We start from the raw sequence: 15,663 nt of genomic DNA, 5'->3' as shown, positions 1-15,663 counted from the left end.
CGCAGCCTGAATGAAATCGTCTGATGTTAGCTGGAATAAAATGGAGAGGATGCCAGTGTTGCCTCTTTCACCACGGACGCGTGTCAGACAAAAGGAGTTAATGAACGCTGTAATCAAGCCTTCCATTTATATAGTCTGTTATAGAAAATTTCATTGTACTAAAACTGTTAATAATGGGCACTGTAGATCGGCAGGTATATAATGGGAAGATTTATGTCAGTATTTTCTCCAAGAATAAGAAGAACAGGAAGCTATATTTGCTTCTCTGAGGGAGGAGTCATATTTTTGCATTTACACGTCTCGCCGTGACGATAAATCAGAGGTTTATAAAGACTGTTTATACTGTTTATTGCCAATTATTTTGCTCGTTATTCAAAGCAGTAAACGAGAGAATAGAAATCCGAGATAGAGAGGGTGAGAGAGGTGTGGAAGTTGATTGTTGCCTGGAATACCTCTGCTACATTATGGTACGGCACAAACTGTTAGCCTTGCCTTTATAGTTAATACCCCATGTACGCAAAGTCTGTTAGTCAGTTTTAAATTCTTATCATGAAGACTGATACTGGATACGTGGTTTCTTGTTTCTTCTGTGACAGTGAGTAAATGAGTCTTATTTATTTATTTATTTTTTACTCAATCGACAGGTCCTAAAGTTTTACAGTTTTCTCAACGTATTGTGACCCCACATACGACTTAAATATATTGTAAAGCACGAATAAACATTTTTAATGTCCAAATATGAATTAACATTCTCAGGTTCCCGTGACTCGCTCTCAGCTGAATAAAATCTTCTGGTGTTAACTGGGATGGAATACTAAGGATGTTTCCAACCATTAGAAAACTTATTTTTCTCGGGAAATCACGCTTAGCCTTCCAGGAGGATATCAAGTTAGGGTTGGCAATCGCGCTGGCAGATCATGGTGTAAGTGACGCGTGTTAAGATTTTCTTCCGGAATTGTAAAGTTTGGGAGAAAAGTCTGCCCAGTACTTAACTATTAATGTTTTTCACTCTCTTTTGTTGGCTAGTACTCCTCACCTGAGAAAATATTGATACACTGTATTTATTTCCCTATAAGTCATGGTTTTCAAAATGATGTGTCAGAGTGGAAAGTTACGGACCTTCTTAAGTGTGAACAGACGCAGTGAAAAAGTAAGCGAACTTTCGACCCAGACTGTACCATATATCTTGCCATGGAGGTTAAAAAAAAAATAATAATAATACGGAACTACTTAAACTACTCATGTGAAAGTCAGAATGCAATCGAGCCAGAAAATTGCAAAGGGCATGTCGGACAACTGGCCTGGCCTACTCTTGGCACTGTGGGCTCTTGAGCGTCCGTCACGGCTGGGTCTGGTCACGAGTTGAATTGACGGCGTAATGTGGCCCGTGTTTTTTTTGTTTTTTTTTTTTACATGTGTGGCGTAACGGAGCGAAACGCGTCCTTGTGTATTGTGAACTGAGCATCTTGGTCTACTTTACCCTCAGTGGAGAGTCTTGTAGGATTTTTCAAAGTGACGTAGATTTGAGTTCCATAGAGAAACTAAGTGACGCTGTGTGTTTTTTAGATATGGTACTTCTTAGCTAACTTTATTGTGTAACATAAGGAAGCGTCACTCTGCGTGGTAAAAGTTACATTCCCACATACTGTACCCCAAAAAAATATCACTTCACTACATAACTTGGAATAACTTGAAGGGTGCATTGCAATCTTATGTAGAACCTGTACAGTTTCAATAATACAGGAAGTACAATAATACAGGAAGTACCCCAACCATAGGATAGTGATAACGTAGCCTACTGTACTATGACAAAACTTTAAATTGCGTTAGGGTCTGTTCGCACTGAAGCCAGAATCTGATATATTCCGACGCGGGTTGTCCAGTCGTGTAGGGTGCTGTATAAATTAGGCAAAGAAAACACCCCGCTTTATTTATTTTTATTCTGAGCACTCCGACTCTCAGTGTCACCTGCATCATGTCTGGCAGTTTATGCGGTTTGCCTGGAACGGATATTTCTTTCCATTTTCCTCCGGTTTTGTGTTAGAATATGTCCAGTTTCAGCCTCAACGTGAACAGGCTCTGTGTGTGTGTGTGTGTGTGTGTGTGTGTGTGTGTGTGTGTGTGTGTGTGTGTGTGTGTGTGTGTGTGTGTGTGTGTGTGTGTGTATCAACCACTTCACTTAGGTGACTTCTTTTTCATTTTATTAAGCTCAACATCAATTTATTATATTCGGAGTAGGAGAACGTCGTAGCAGTGAGGGAGTTAAAGAGGGCTGTATCTAACCAAACCCCCCTTTCTCCTGTTACAGAAATTTGTGCTAAGGTAGATATAGTCGTCTGAAAGTAGCAAATATAAAACGGAACAAAGTACGTCGTCGGAGTGAAAGAATTAACAAAGCGTAATGACACTGTTGCGTAACCCTGTATAGCATCAAAGCACCTGCAAACCCGCGTACCCACCATAATAACAGTGTACCGTGATAGGGTTTCTTTACCTCCTTCAGTAATGAGACGTCTTCCCTAAGCTGACGGTCGCGAAAAAGAAGCAAAAAAGGACGGTCGCGAAAAGGAAATATAGAGTCGCGAAAATGAAATAAAAAGGACGGTCGCGAAAATGAAACAGAAAGTCGCGAAAATGAAATAAAAAGGATGGTTGTGATAAGGAAATAGAGTCGCGAAAATGAAATAAATAGAAGACGGTCGGAAAAAAAAAAAGATGGTCGCGAAAATGAAAGAAAATAAAGACGGTCGAGAAAATGAAATATAAAAGGACGGTCGCGAAAATGAAATTAAAAAGGGTCGGTTGGGAAAACGAAATACAAAAAAATCCGTCATCGTACAGAAGGGGTTAATGGAGATTGTGCTAAGTCTCATCATCACGACAGTTTTCCCCGAAGCTTAATGTAATAACAATTTGGTGATGGCAGGAAAAAATAATAAAGACGTCATATTACTGGGAAGGTTAATGGTGAGATCTTCCCCCCTGTGTGTGTGTGTGTGTGTGTGTGTGTGTGTGTGTGTGAGAGAGAGAGAGAGAGAGAGAGAGAGAGAGAGAGAGAGAGAGAGAGAGAGAGAGAGAAATACATCCAATCGTCTGGCTGTGGCAAGAACAATACGCAGGTAAAAATCCCACCATGAACCCTTCACTCATATATTTTTTTACTCCGCTAATGAACAAACGATTATATGCACCGAAGGAAAGACACATAGTTCTGAACGGGTTAGTGAAGGCAATAATCTAACCCCCTAATTGGAAAGTTTATCGTAAATTGAATAAAATCACATGGAAGTAGCAAGAATGAACTACAAAATTACGTCACTGGACTGAAGGGATTAAGGCATCATAGCTAGTGTTGAAAAGGCTAATGGAGATTGCATTCCTAACCCACGAGAGATCGCCCTGAAGGTGAATCAGATCACCGGTAGGTAGAAAGGGAAAAATAAAGGTACCCAAAAATATATATGAAGTGAGTCTTGAAGGAGCTAGTGGAGTAAATTGAAGTGGAGCGTGTTATGGCAGCCTGTACCCTGGCGTAGGAGAAGCGTACGCACGTCTGACAATACCGTTTATAGCGTAACTGAGTATAATGGTGTAACCGTGGCTGGGAAAGCGTAACGCCATCATTATCTTAACTTTTACCATTAACCTTTTCTTTTTATTTTGGATTTGGTAGGGAGAAAGAAGAGATAAGACAAGAAAGGGTAGTGTGAAGCCAATCCAGAGTTTTCATCATCATATATTTTCTCCGTGTCCCTGTTTACCTGGCTTTACAACCGGGGACCTAGATGTAAATTCGTCTGTTCAGTGACGTATTGTAAAAGGGAAGCTTGGAACCTGGTAAAAACTGACTGTATACCTCAATGACCCTTGCAGTCGATAGGTGCTATTTCAAAGTCTTCATCTTCAGCATCATCTCTGGCAACGGGCAAAGAATGGAGCTGAATAAAATCGTCTGGGGGTAGCAAGAATAAAATATAAAGGGCCTGCGCTTTCGAGGGGTTGAAAGGGGATTAACGCCACCGAGGAGCTGCCAGGAGAAATGGAAGACGACGACCTGGAGACACCATCACCCGTGCGAAAGCAAAATAAAATCGTCCAGAGGTTGCAAGAAGAAAGTAAACAAATAAATCCCTCTGGTAAATAATCTCTCCCCGTCAGGTGGTAGGAAAGGGGGTTAACGCCATCGGAGGGCGGCCGGGAAAAACTTCAGGGCAACCCGGAGGCGCGATTCTGTGTGGCGAAGAATGAAGCCAATTCGCAAGACCACAGTTTGTTGTCTTTATGCCGGCTGATTACTGGTCGGCGGCGGGCTGAGCTTGAGGAGAAGGGAGGCAGATGCTGGATAGGGAAAGGGGTGCTTGGAACGGCGGGGGGGGGGGGGAGGGAAGGTGGCAGAGAAGGGGGAGGCTGAGACGGGGAGGGGGTGATGATTGGAACTAAGGGGGGAGGGAGTTCTGAAGGTAGAGGAGGGGGAGGCTTAGACAGGGAGGGGGGGTGCTTGGAACTAGGGGGAGGGGATAGAGGAGAAAGGAGGCGGAGACGGGAGGGGTTTGCTTGGAACTAGGAGGCCAGGGGGTAGATGGAAGGGTTAGATGCTTGGAACAGGCAGAGAGAGAACAAAGTAGAAAAAATAAAGATGAAGGAGATAGGAGAATGATTCGGGGATAATAAATGGAAAACGGAATAATAAAACTGGGCTTTGGAAAGGATGGAAGAGGAGGTAAAGGACGTAAAGGAGACTGAAAAATCCTGGAGCGGTGGAGAGAAATGGAGGGATAAGGATTAGTAATGAGGGTGGGTGGGTGGAAGGAGATGCTTAGAATAGGAAGGGAGAGAGAAGGAGAGGAGAAAGAGGAAGAAAATGAATGTAGAAGAGATAGGACATGTCTGGAACTGCTGGGGGAAACAGAGGATTAAGAAATGTAAAAAGTTGAGGGCTGAGGGGAAAATGGGGAGACGATAGATCCCTGGAAGAGAATAGAAGGAAGAAAGAGATCGAGGAAGACAGAATATGAAGAGTAAGTAAAGAAGACAGGAGGGAAATGAACGGACAGTCTATGGAGAGATGGGAAAGAAGTAGGAAGGATAGAGAGATAGGGAAGTTAAGAAAATATGAAACAGTGGAGAGAAGCAAAGGGGGGAGGGTTGGAACAGAAAGGGAAATAAAAGGAAGAATACCAGACAGAAACTGTAGGTAGAGATAGTGGAAGGAAGGCAGGATCGGAGGAGAAAAATGGGGGAATAAGACGTTAGGGAAAAAATAGTAAAAAAAAAAAAAAGTGTGGAGAACTTTAGAAACGAAAGGAAGGAAGCGAGAAGGAAGAGGGAGATAATGAAGATAGGAGTATGCAGGAACGGAGGAAGAGATAAGTGTGGGAGATAACAGTAAGACGAAAAAATTAGCAGAGTTCTGAGGAGCAAGGCAAAAACTAAGGAAGAAGAAACGAGTTAAAGAGGCAGGAGATTACGGAAACTTACAAAAGGATTCCCAGAGTTAAAGGAAGTTGTCTAGAGATTATTATTAAGAACAGAGGGTAATAGACGTTATCGGAGTGAGTAAGTTGAAGAGGAATAAAAAGGGGAGATGATGGAAAGAAAAAATCTAAAATGGAAATTAAGACAGGAAAAGAGAAAGATGGGCTCTTTCACTAGACGACGTGTTTGTGATTTTATTCTTGCAATCTCCGGACGGTTTAATTCAAGAGAGAGATTTTCGAACTGGTGTTATGTATAGCTTTCCTTAGTCCCATAGATACGAGAGGCAGTTCATAAGTTGAATAAAATCGTCTAGTTGCAGCAAAAATAGAATGTAGACATAGGCAATGCTACCCTGTTGCAACCCTCCATCTGACCAAGCACACCCCCCCCACCTCCCTGCACACCTAACCACGCGCATAACCGAACTCACCCTCCCCCCCTTGTATAACACGGAGACATTAAAACTTAAAAACTTTATTAGTTTATCCATGGTAAATATAAAAAGGTCCCTTCAGATTCCTTGTGCAGGGCTCATTGAAATTTCTGAGAAAAGATATTTTTTGTTCCTTTTCATTATATATATATATATATATATATATATATATATATATATATATATATATATATATAAAAGACACACACACACAGCATTCTACCTGTTAAAAGGCAACAGTTCACTATAAGACATAACTGTGTGAAATTTCATGACTCTGCATTTAATACTTTCTGAGATTTGCTCCAGAAACGAAATCTCTACACCCGGCCGGCCTCCCTGCTGCCCATCTCTGCGGACGGACACCATTGATAACAATACCCTCCTCTGACTGTCTGGTGGAGAGTAAAAAGATATCATCAGCCTAAAGAATCAAAATGTTTTTCTGTCCTCTGTTTTCATACCCTCCTTATATTGTGTGTGTGTGTGTGTGTGTGTGTGTGTGTGTGTGTGTGTGTGTGTGTGTGTGTGTGTGTGTGTGTGTGTGTGTGTGTGTGTGTGTGTGTGTGTGTGTGTGTGTGTGTGTGTGTGTGTGTGTGTGTGTGTGTGTGTGTGTGTGTGTGTGTGTAATTCCTCCTCATTCTAACTTCCAGCCTCCCTCCCACCCCACCCCCATCCACGTTATCTCACTCCCACTCCCTGACCCTCAACAGTTGCTGTCATTGCCTAATCATTGTCACTTACTGACCCCCTCCCCCCATACCTCACCCACACTCTCTCTCACTCACTCTAACACTCCCAGATGTCACTCTCACAGCATCTCATCACTCACTCACAAACCGCTCTGCCCTCAGCCTCTCATTCCCAGTCTCTTCCTCACTCACTCTAATCCTCCCTGCTCTCTCACTTCCACTGCGTCTCCCTCTCAAACTACCCTAGTCATTAACCCCCAGACATTTATCACTCCACTGTCTGTCTCACTCACACCATCTCTGTTCACACCACTTCCCTGTCAACTCACCTACACGGTCTGACCACTCACTACCACTCCCTCTTTGATCTCCCTCACTCACAGCTGACCCCCACACCCACCATAACAAGATCCAACCCTCGCCAGCCCTCACCCCTTCCTCCCTGACCCCACAAAAACCAGCCCCCTCACACATACACACGCGCACATTCACGACAGCAAAACCCAGCCCCTACTCACGCCTGCAGTAATCATCTCGTCGATAGCCCTCACCTAGCCCTGACCCACTCCTGCCCAGCCACAAACACAGCCACAGCCCTTATCCACCTTACCCTTTTACACCTGCACGATGTACTTTTATGATCAACACAACCTGTCTGTAACTCCCTTCCGGATCAGGACGTCTTTTGTAATTTGTTCCTTCTTGCTGGCGCCTGACGATTTTTTTTTTTTTTTTTGTCATTAGGATTCTCTCTCTCTCTCTCTCTCTGAAAGGATCAATATATTTGATGGGTAACCTTTAGAATAAATGTTTAATGCTGCAGACGTGAGGATAATTATGATTTTAAAGTAAGAATAATATTGCACAGTAATGAGGGCACATTGAGAATATTCAGGATACACACGCACATGCTCATAACACAAGCAATATTATAAAAAAAAAAATCAGAATAATATTTAATAGGTCGTTTATTTGAGCATTACAAAATTATGGACGAAGTAGCCTAATAATTCTTTGGTGTTTGTTTAATATCATTCATTAGAGTTGTGGATAACCCTCGAATATTATGGTTAATTAATATGCAGCCTTGCTGCATATGATTAACAACTGGGATCGAACATGCGACCATTCACTTCTCAACCTATATTCAGTCAACTCGGCAGTCTCTTCCTCCTCCTTCTCCTCAGTGCACATTAAATTAACCATCACCAATTAGTATACACATGAGAAAATTACTTGCATATCCATCACTAAAGAATGAGTACAAAAGAGTAGATTCTTTTAATGAAAATACGTACAGTATACTGTTATATGGTTAACAGGTGATAACGCGTAAAGTAGTGAAAGATGTGTAGGCAAATCAAATGCATGAACCACACAGTAATGCGTATGTTGCAATACACCTCACTGCTTAAGAGCGAAAAAGAGAAGCTTGTTTTACAATAACTCTCAAGTAATTTGATAATGAACGTATAATAGATAAACGAAGATTATATGAATTGCATAGTATTTTCAGATAATTCACACGTTGAGGCGGCAGATTCCAAAATGATAGCCAGATGGTTAAATGTATACTGCATAATGAGTCACGTGCCATTGCCTTGCGTGGAAAATTAATAGCCCTTTAACAGCCACACGGAGAGCGGTATAAGTGAGTAAATATTAGCCCTTCTGAACTGCACGTCGAGAAAATTATGGTTAGTAAGGAGCGGGACGAGATTTTTGAAGGACTGTGGCTGTGGTGGCTTCAGAAGATGGTGGCGGGTTACCGGGTATATGCGTGAGGATATTTACACCTTTAACCCTCCCATATGGTGTTCTATTCTAGCTCATTCCAGACGGTTTTATTTAGCTGAGGATGAGAATAGGAGCCTAAGAATGTTAATCCTGTCTCCATAAACCCCTTCACGATCGGAACAATTTTCTTCAGCCATTAATGAGTCATAGGAAAATGAATACCAGAAAGTTAGCCCCAAGAACTGCAAACTGATAGTCAGATTGTTAAATAGAGCCTGGGTCCTGAGTCACCTGCCATTACCTTACCTGGGAAATTAATAGCCTTTGAATAGCCACTCGGACAGGTGTATAAGCAAGTAAATATCAGCCGCTCATGAACTGCACGTCTGGAAAAAAATCTGGGTAGAGGGGAAATGTGAGTAGTCAGGATCGGGACGAGAGGGTGAAGGACTGTGGTGGTGTGGTATATGCAGGAGTGAATGGGAAGGTAATTTGGTCGCTTCGTTTATGGTTGTTGTTATGATGATGGTGGTGCAAAAGCGTGTGTGTGTGTGTGTGTGTGTGTGTGTGTGTGAGAGAGAGAGAGAGAGAGAGAGAGAGAGAATGTGTGTGTGTGTGTGTGTGTGTGTGTGTGTGTGTGTGACTGGAATAAAAGTGTGTGTGTATAATTATATATGTGCAAGCGTTTACCTGTGCTTCCGTGTGCGCATTGGTACGTGAACATGAACCCAGTAATAAGGGATGACAGCGGGTCGAATTGGATTACAAGTGGAGGGCCTTCACTTGCTGGCGTCCTTGTTAGTGACGTCAGACTAACGGTATTATTGTTATCATTATTATTGTTATCGTTAATATTATTATTAGTGATAGTAGTAGTGGTACCATAAGCATTACCACGTTATCGTAATCAGCCACCAGAATCATTATTAGTGTCGATATTACTAATCATTATCATTATCATATTACTGTCATCATCATCATCATCATCGGCCCCAAACCGTTTTATATCATTTTATATCAGCTGCCTCCGGGCGATTATCCTCAGCTAAGGAGAGCACCCTCGTAGTGAAGGGGTTAATGAAGGCCTTATCTTACCCTGCCAGTCACTTTAGTCTCCCTTAGGCTGAATAAAATCGTCTGGCAGCAGTAAGAATAACATGGAAACAGACACCGGTTTGATGAATGTGTTAAAACTTTTTTTTTTTTGTCCTCTTGATATCCCCCGTCGTTCCTCGTTTATTTCTCTCTCTCTGTCTCTCTCTCTCTCTCTCTCTCTCTCTCTCTCTCTCTCTCTCTCTCTCTCTCTCTGTCGTATACCGGTATTCTCCCTTCATGTCGTATTTATTTTATTACTTTCTAAAATTACCGGGCACCTTTTTTCTTTTTTTTGCCTTGTTTTTCTGCTTAGCTGTCTGTGTATTTATCTGTCCATTATATTTTCCACTATTTCTTTTATTCATATGCCCTGCTACTTATTACTGTACCATTATTATTTTTTTCCTTGTATCTTTATATGTCTTTATCTCATCAGTGTCTCTATCACTGTATCTATCCGTCTTCTAATTATCTTATATTTGCCGGTATAAATCCCAATTCTCGTGTGCTCTTTCTTCTGCCTGTGTTAGAGAGAGAGAGAGAGATTCCAGTGTCTACCCTGCATCATTTTCTTCCCTTAACTCACTTCATATATTTTAGTGTTTTTATTAGCGTTCATTTTTACATGGTTGAGTATTCGTAACATAAGGCAACCAAATTATCATCACTTCTTTCAAGAAACAGAGCCGTCCCCGCAACACACAAGCTTGGAGAGGGCAGTGTATGGACCACCTTGTATATTTTCCCCCCATAAATTTGTGTCCCTCTTTTGTCTCTCTACGTATATCATTTGAAGTTCTTGAAGGGTTGTCTCTTCAGGACGTTGCCGTGTTTTTATTCTAACTTTTGTTTCATTCATTCATTGCCAGACGCCATGTATCCCAGACGGGGTGGCCAAGGGCTTAGAGTTAATTGTTTTACAGGGAGGGGCACTAATCCTCCACCAACCCCACTTGACACGTAGGGTTGCCAACAGCATCTGGTGTTCCCAGGCGGTCACCCATCCAAGTACTAACCAGACCCAACGTTGCTTAACTTCGCTGATCGGACGGGAAGCGGTGTACTCAACGTGGTATGGCCGTTGTACTATCCGGTAAAGAAATTCCGCCAACGATGTATGAGGTATTTTCGTTATAATCTATCGACATTAGATTTTTGCACGATCTGTAAAAAAAAAAAAAAAGTCTTTGCTATACCTGTACATTTATTCGTCATTCCATCCGTAAATTTATTCTCTCTGATTCTATATTTATGATCTTTTTTTCCTGCCTGTAAATGCGTTCTTTGTTCTCTCTCTAAATTAACTCTTCATTCCATTCATAAACTTGTTTTCGGTAGTATTTCTAAATTAATTCCTTTGAACTGCCTATAAATGCTTTCGTCGTTCTGCCCCTAATTTTATTTCCATATGAAACTGAAATGCATTGTTTATGGTACGGTTAAATTTTATCTTTCCTCGTCCTATAAATGTGTTCTCTGTTTTGTCTGTAAATCTATTCTGCATACGGTCTGTAAATGCGTTATATGTGTTGTGTGTAAATGTGTTCTGCTTTTGCCGCTTCCATCCTGCTTAACATTCTTCCACCTTCGCTTCCTGCCTCTGCTTGGCGTCACATCCTTGCTTGCTAATGTTGGCTTTGCTGTCGTTAAATAAAGTGTGTGTGTGTGTGTGTGTGTGTGTGTGTGTGTGTGTGTGTGTGTGTGTGTGTGTGTGTGTGTGTGTGTGTGTGTGTGTGTGTGTGTGTGTGTGTGTGTGTGTGTGTGTGTGTGTGTGTGTGTGTGTGTGTGTGTGTGTGTGTGTGTGTGTGTGTGTGTGTGTGTGTGTGTGTGTGTGTGTGTGTGTGTGTGTGTGTGTGTGTGTGTGTGTGTGTGTGTGTGTGTGTGTGTGTGTGTGTGTGTGTGTGTGTGTGTGTGTGTGTGTGTGTGTGTGTGTGTGTGTGTGTGTGTGTGTGTGTGTGTGTGTGTGTGTGTGTGTGTGTGTGTGTGTGTGTGTGTGTGTGTGTGTGTGTGTGTGTGTGTGTGTGTGTGTGTGTGTGTGTGTGTGTTGTTTTTCTCTGCTATGATTAACGTTCCAAGGATCTGTCGAAAGAGGAAGCAGAAGTAGGTAAGGATTTTACCAGCAAGCAGGTGGCTCGTGGTTCTTGACAAGCAGGGGTGTCTAGCAAGCAGGAGTATTTAGAAGCCAGAAACATCTCTTAAGCAGGTAACCATATCTAGCAAGCAGAGGTTTTTAGTAAGAAGTGCCTACCTAGCAGTTTATAGTCAGCAGGGATACTTAGCAAGCAAGAATACCTCGCAAGGAAGGGGTGTCTAGCAAGCAGGTGTATCTAGGAAGCAGGTTTTAGCAAGTAGGCATATCTAGCAAGCAGGAATATCTAGCAATGAGTTTTAAGCAGGAAAGCATATCTGGGAAGCAATATTTAGCAAGTGGGAATCTATAGCAAGCAGTTTCAAGCAAGGAGAACAATCTAGCAAACAGTATTACCTAACGTGCAGGAATACCTAAGAAGTAGGGGATCTAACAAGCAGGGAATCTAACAAGCAGGAGTGTTTTGCAAGCAGGGGAATCCAAGAAACACTAGCATTGGCCTTGAAGCTGAAGAACCAAATTATGTTTCATTCATGCGTTCCTTTTTTTTTTTTTTTTTTTAATTGTGAGAAGGATGGTAATGGTAAGGGAAGAAGAAAGAAATTGGATGACGACGATGATGATGATGATGACTGGGAGAGAGAGAGAGAGAGAGAGAGAGAGAGAGAGAGAGAGAGAGAGAACAATGAAGGAACACTACCGAAGGAAAATTTGTGGGAGTTATGAGTCAGTCAAAAGAAGTTAAAAATTAATAATGAGAAAAATGTGTATATATAAGAAAGAAGAAGTTAATGAGAAGAAATGTCTGAACTCTTTATTTATGGGTGCATCTACTTTTTATATATGAGTGATTAGAATAAATGATAAGTTGTAATAATGATAAATGATGATGATAATAATAATAATAATAATAATAATAATAATAAAATAATAATAATAATGGTTCAGAGGTGTGTGTGTGTGTGTGTGTGTGTGTGTGTGTGTGTGTGTGTGTGTGTGTGTGTGTGTGTGGAGGAACATCGAGTTTTGTGCTTAACCCCTTCATTGCGAGCTTTTTTCTTCCACTAAATATAATCAGCAGTTACCATTCAACCCTGTGATTTACGAGTATTTGACTACCCTCCTCTTGCTGCCTCCAGACGATTTTCTACAGCTCTGGATAGATCTCTTGCACTGAAGGGTTAAGTGAAAGATACATTTAACATCTCTCAAAAGTCTCTCCAGAGCTGAGTAAAATCGTCTAGAGGTACCTTAAATAAAAAGAAAAATACCTCACCGTAATGACTAAGTTACAAAAAGCCTTCCTCGTTCTGAACAGGTTAATTTATACCCTCTCCATCCCTTTTCGAAATTCCCCATTATAGATTCTCGAATAATTAATCCATTCAGCCATATGAAGTAATTTTTTTTTTTTTTCATGTTACCACTAGGTCATTTTATTGGGCTTATGGCAGGTATTTTGTAGCGTAAAGGTAAATTTGGCTTCTATAAAACTCATAAATTTCAAAAGATCTGTCCAGAGCTAAGTACAGGTTTATGTCGGCAGTTAAAAATATATATAAAAAATAGCGTTATGGGACTGAAAGGTTAACCACTTCCCTCTAAGACGTATTTTATTATCTAATTGTTTCTGCCACCAGACGATTTTGTTCAGCTTCTGGAGACACTTTTGGAGCTGGAAGGGTTAGGTACAGCCGTCATAAACTCCCTTCACTATCAGAGGTCTTTCCCAAGCTGAGTGAAATCGTCTGAAGGCAGCAGGTATAAGAGGAGAAGTCATTAAATTGTAAGGATTAATCATCTAGAACAATCAACGCTGTCTCTTTTCTTGTCTGTGTGATCAGGAAGAAAACCTAATCAGTATTTTATAAGGGGAATAATAGTAATCTTTGCGTCGAAGCTGTAGTGCATTTTCGTTTGTTCTGCACGTATTTCATTTCCTCTCTCTCTCTCTCTCTCTCTCTCTCTCTCTCTCATGCCATTGTCCCACCTCATTACACATTCACCTTGCCCACCGTGACTTGCATGTGCCAACTAATGTGCCCTTTATTCTGCCTGTTAGAGAGAGAGAGAGAAAAAAAAAAAAAGAAAGAGAGAGAACTGAACTGTAAGAAGTTTGTTTATTTAGATTCCTTACCTTTCCCTGTTCTTGCCTCTCGCATTCTTACTTTTAACAGATTCTTTCCCACTCTGACTAAGCATCTCTCTCTCTCTCTCTCTCTCTCTCTCTCTCTCTCTCTCTCTCTCTCTCTCTCTCTCTCTCTCCCCACGGTATTTGTATGTATTTAAGTATTTTTCCCCAGTTGATAATATCCAGGTACATATTTTTTCACGTCCTCTCATCTCTGTCTCCAAACACTTATCTCCCTCATTTTCACCTCTCATCCCCTCATACTCACCCTGATCCACACTCATCCCTTTCCCACAGTCGCCTCACACCAACACTCACTCCTTCTCCTCCCCATCCCCCTTCCCCTCTCCCCCTACTCCTGATCACTCTCCCCCTTACCCCTCCCCACACTGCCCCACCCCACCCTCACCCTTCACCCTCTTGTCCATTCACTCGTTTGCTTCCTAATCACATATCACACTAACCTCTAACCTCTCTTGTCTCTCACACTCCCCCTCCTCCTTCATACTTAGTCAGTCTCACGTTCTCTTCACACCTTTACCTCTTCAGTCTTGTCTTACACCCTTCTTGTCTTCACCTCTCACCTCTTTAGTATCATAGTCTCACCGGGTCTCTCTCTCTCTCTCTCTCTCTCTCTCTCTCTATATTGTTGAGTTTAGGGGAGACCTCTGGTGGTGAACGGGATAATGGAGTATGTTTCTGACCCCATCCGCAGATATTTTTTTGTGCTTAATAAAATCGTCTGACAAAAGAATAAGGTAAAAAAAAGCATTATCGCACTTAAGAGGCAAATACTACACACACCATACCTTTCTGCCACACACTAATTATCTTCCATTTGCATCTATATAATTTAGATAGATACATAGATAGATAGATAAACATAAGTAAATAGACGCAGGAGAAGGAAGGGAACCAATTTAGTTCAAGAGAATACAGCCCTTGCTCCAACTCTTAGCTTCATCTCCCATCCCTCCTTTCCCAACCACACCTCTCACCTCCCAGCCTCACCTCTCATTTCCTAACCTCATCTTCCTAATCTCTCTCTCTCACACACACATACCTACTTGCCTCTTCCCTTGCCATGCCCTTATCCCTTCCCCACCCATCAACACCCAGCATCTCGCACCTACTGTATTTCCCAGCTCACCTTCTACCTCCCAGCTTCATCTTTCACTTTCTAACCTCGCTTCTCACCTCGTAACCTCACCATTCCAGCCTCTCCTCCATCGCCATTCCTCTTCTTCAACCCCACCCATCACCTCCAGGCCTCTCGCACTCACTTCTCACCTCACCTTCTCACCCTTCCAACCTCTCGCACTCACCTCTCGCCTGCCAGAACTCACCTTTACAACCCGTGCCACTCACCTCTCACCTCGCAGCCTCACCTTCCACACCTCACACCTGCCTGCCTGGCCACGCATGCTGCTGCTTTATTACCTCTCTCACGCTCCCTTCCCTACCCCCTACCCACCTCCACCCCCACCTTTCCTTACTCCATCGTCACCCTCACCTTTCCTCTCCCCACCCACCCTCTCTCCGACTTTTTCACTCTCCACCCACCCTCTCACCTTTTCTCTCCCAGCCTTCTCTCCCCACTTTCCTTTCCCCACCCTCCCTCTCCCCTTCCCTCTTCCCACCCACCCTCCCCTCCCTATTCACCCAGCAGTGCAGTTGGGGGCCTAAATGTGAATTTGATAGTTGCGTGTCGTATTCTAGGGGAAGATTGGACCCTAGCAAAAATTGATTATCTGCCTTAATGACCCTTCGTGCAGTGGAGAGACATTATACTCCTAAACTTTCCTCTCCTTCCTCCTTGTTTCTCCTCTCATCCATCTCCCTGCCCTCACCCTCCACCCTACCTTTCCTTGACCCTCCCTCCCTACTTACTTCCCCTCCTTTCCTCTCCTTCCCCATCCCTTGCTCCCTTCTAACTTCCCCACCCTCCCTCTCCTTCCTTTTCTCTCCCCTCTTCCCTCTCCTTTCTTCCCTCAACCACCACATGGCT

The 15,663-nt window shown here is 42.5% G+C and overlaps 1 protein-coding gene and 1 non-coding gene across 2 annotated transcripts in view; one reads left to right on the top strand and one right to left on the bottom strand.

Annotated features, from left to right (window-relative positions):
• Positions 1–15,663, top strand: part of LOC145391400 (protein N-terminal asparagine amidohydrolase-like) — a 311,923-nt gene that overhangs the window by 107,326 nt on the left and 188,934 nt on the right. The gene's annotated exons all lie outside the window — the stretch shown is intronic.
• On the bottom strand, positions 10,403–10,521 carry LOC145391534 (5S ribosomal RNA). Its single transcript, XR_013895855.1, has one exon. It is a non-coding gene; the product is annotated as a 5S ribosomal RNA (ribosomal RNA).

The sequence above is a fragment of the Coenobita brevimanus genome, chromosome 18, assembly GCF_032717465.1.
Source record: "Coenobita brevimanus isolate Jiangsu-jjx chromosome 18, ASM3271746v2, whole genome shotgun sequence".
In the NCBI taxonomy this organism is placed as follows: domain Eukaryota; kingdom Metazoa; phylum Arthropoda; class Malacostraca; order Decapoda; family Coenobitidae; genus Coenobita; species Coenobita brevimanus.
This window is presented reverse-complemented; position numbering and strand designations above follow the sequence as displayed.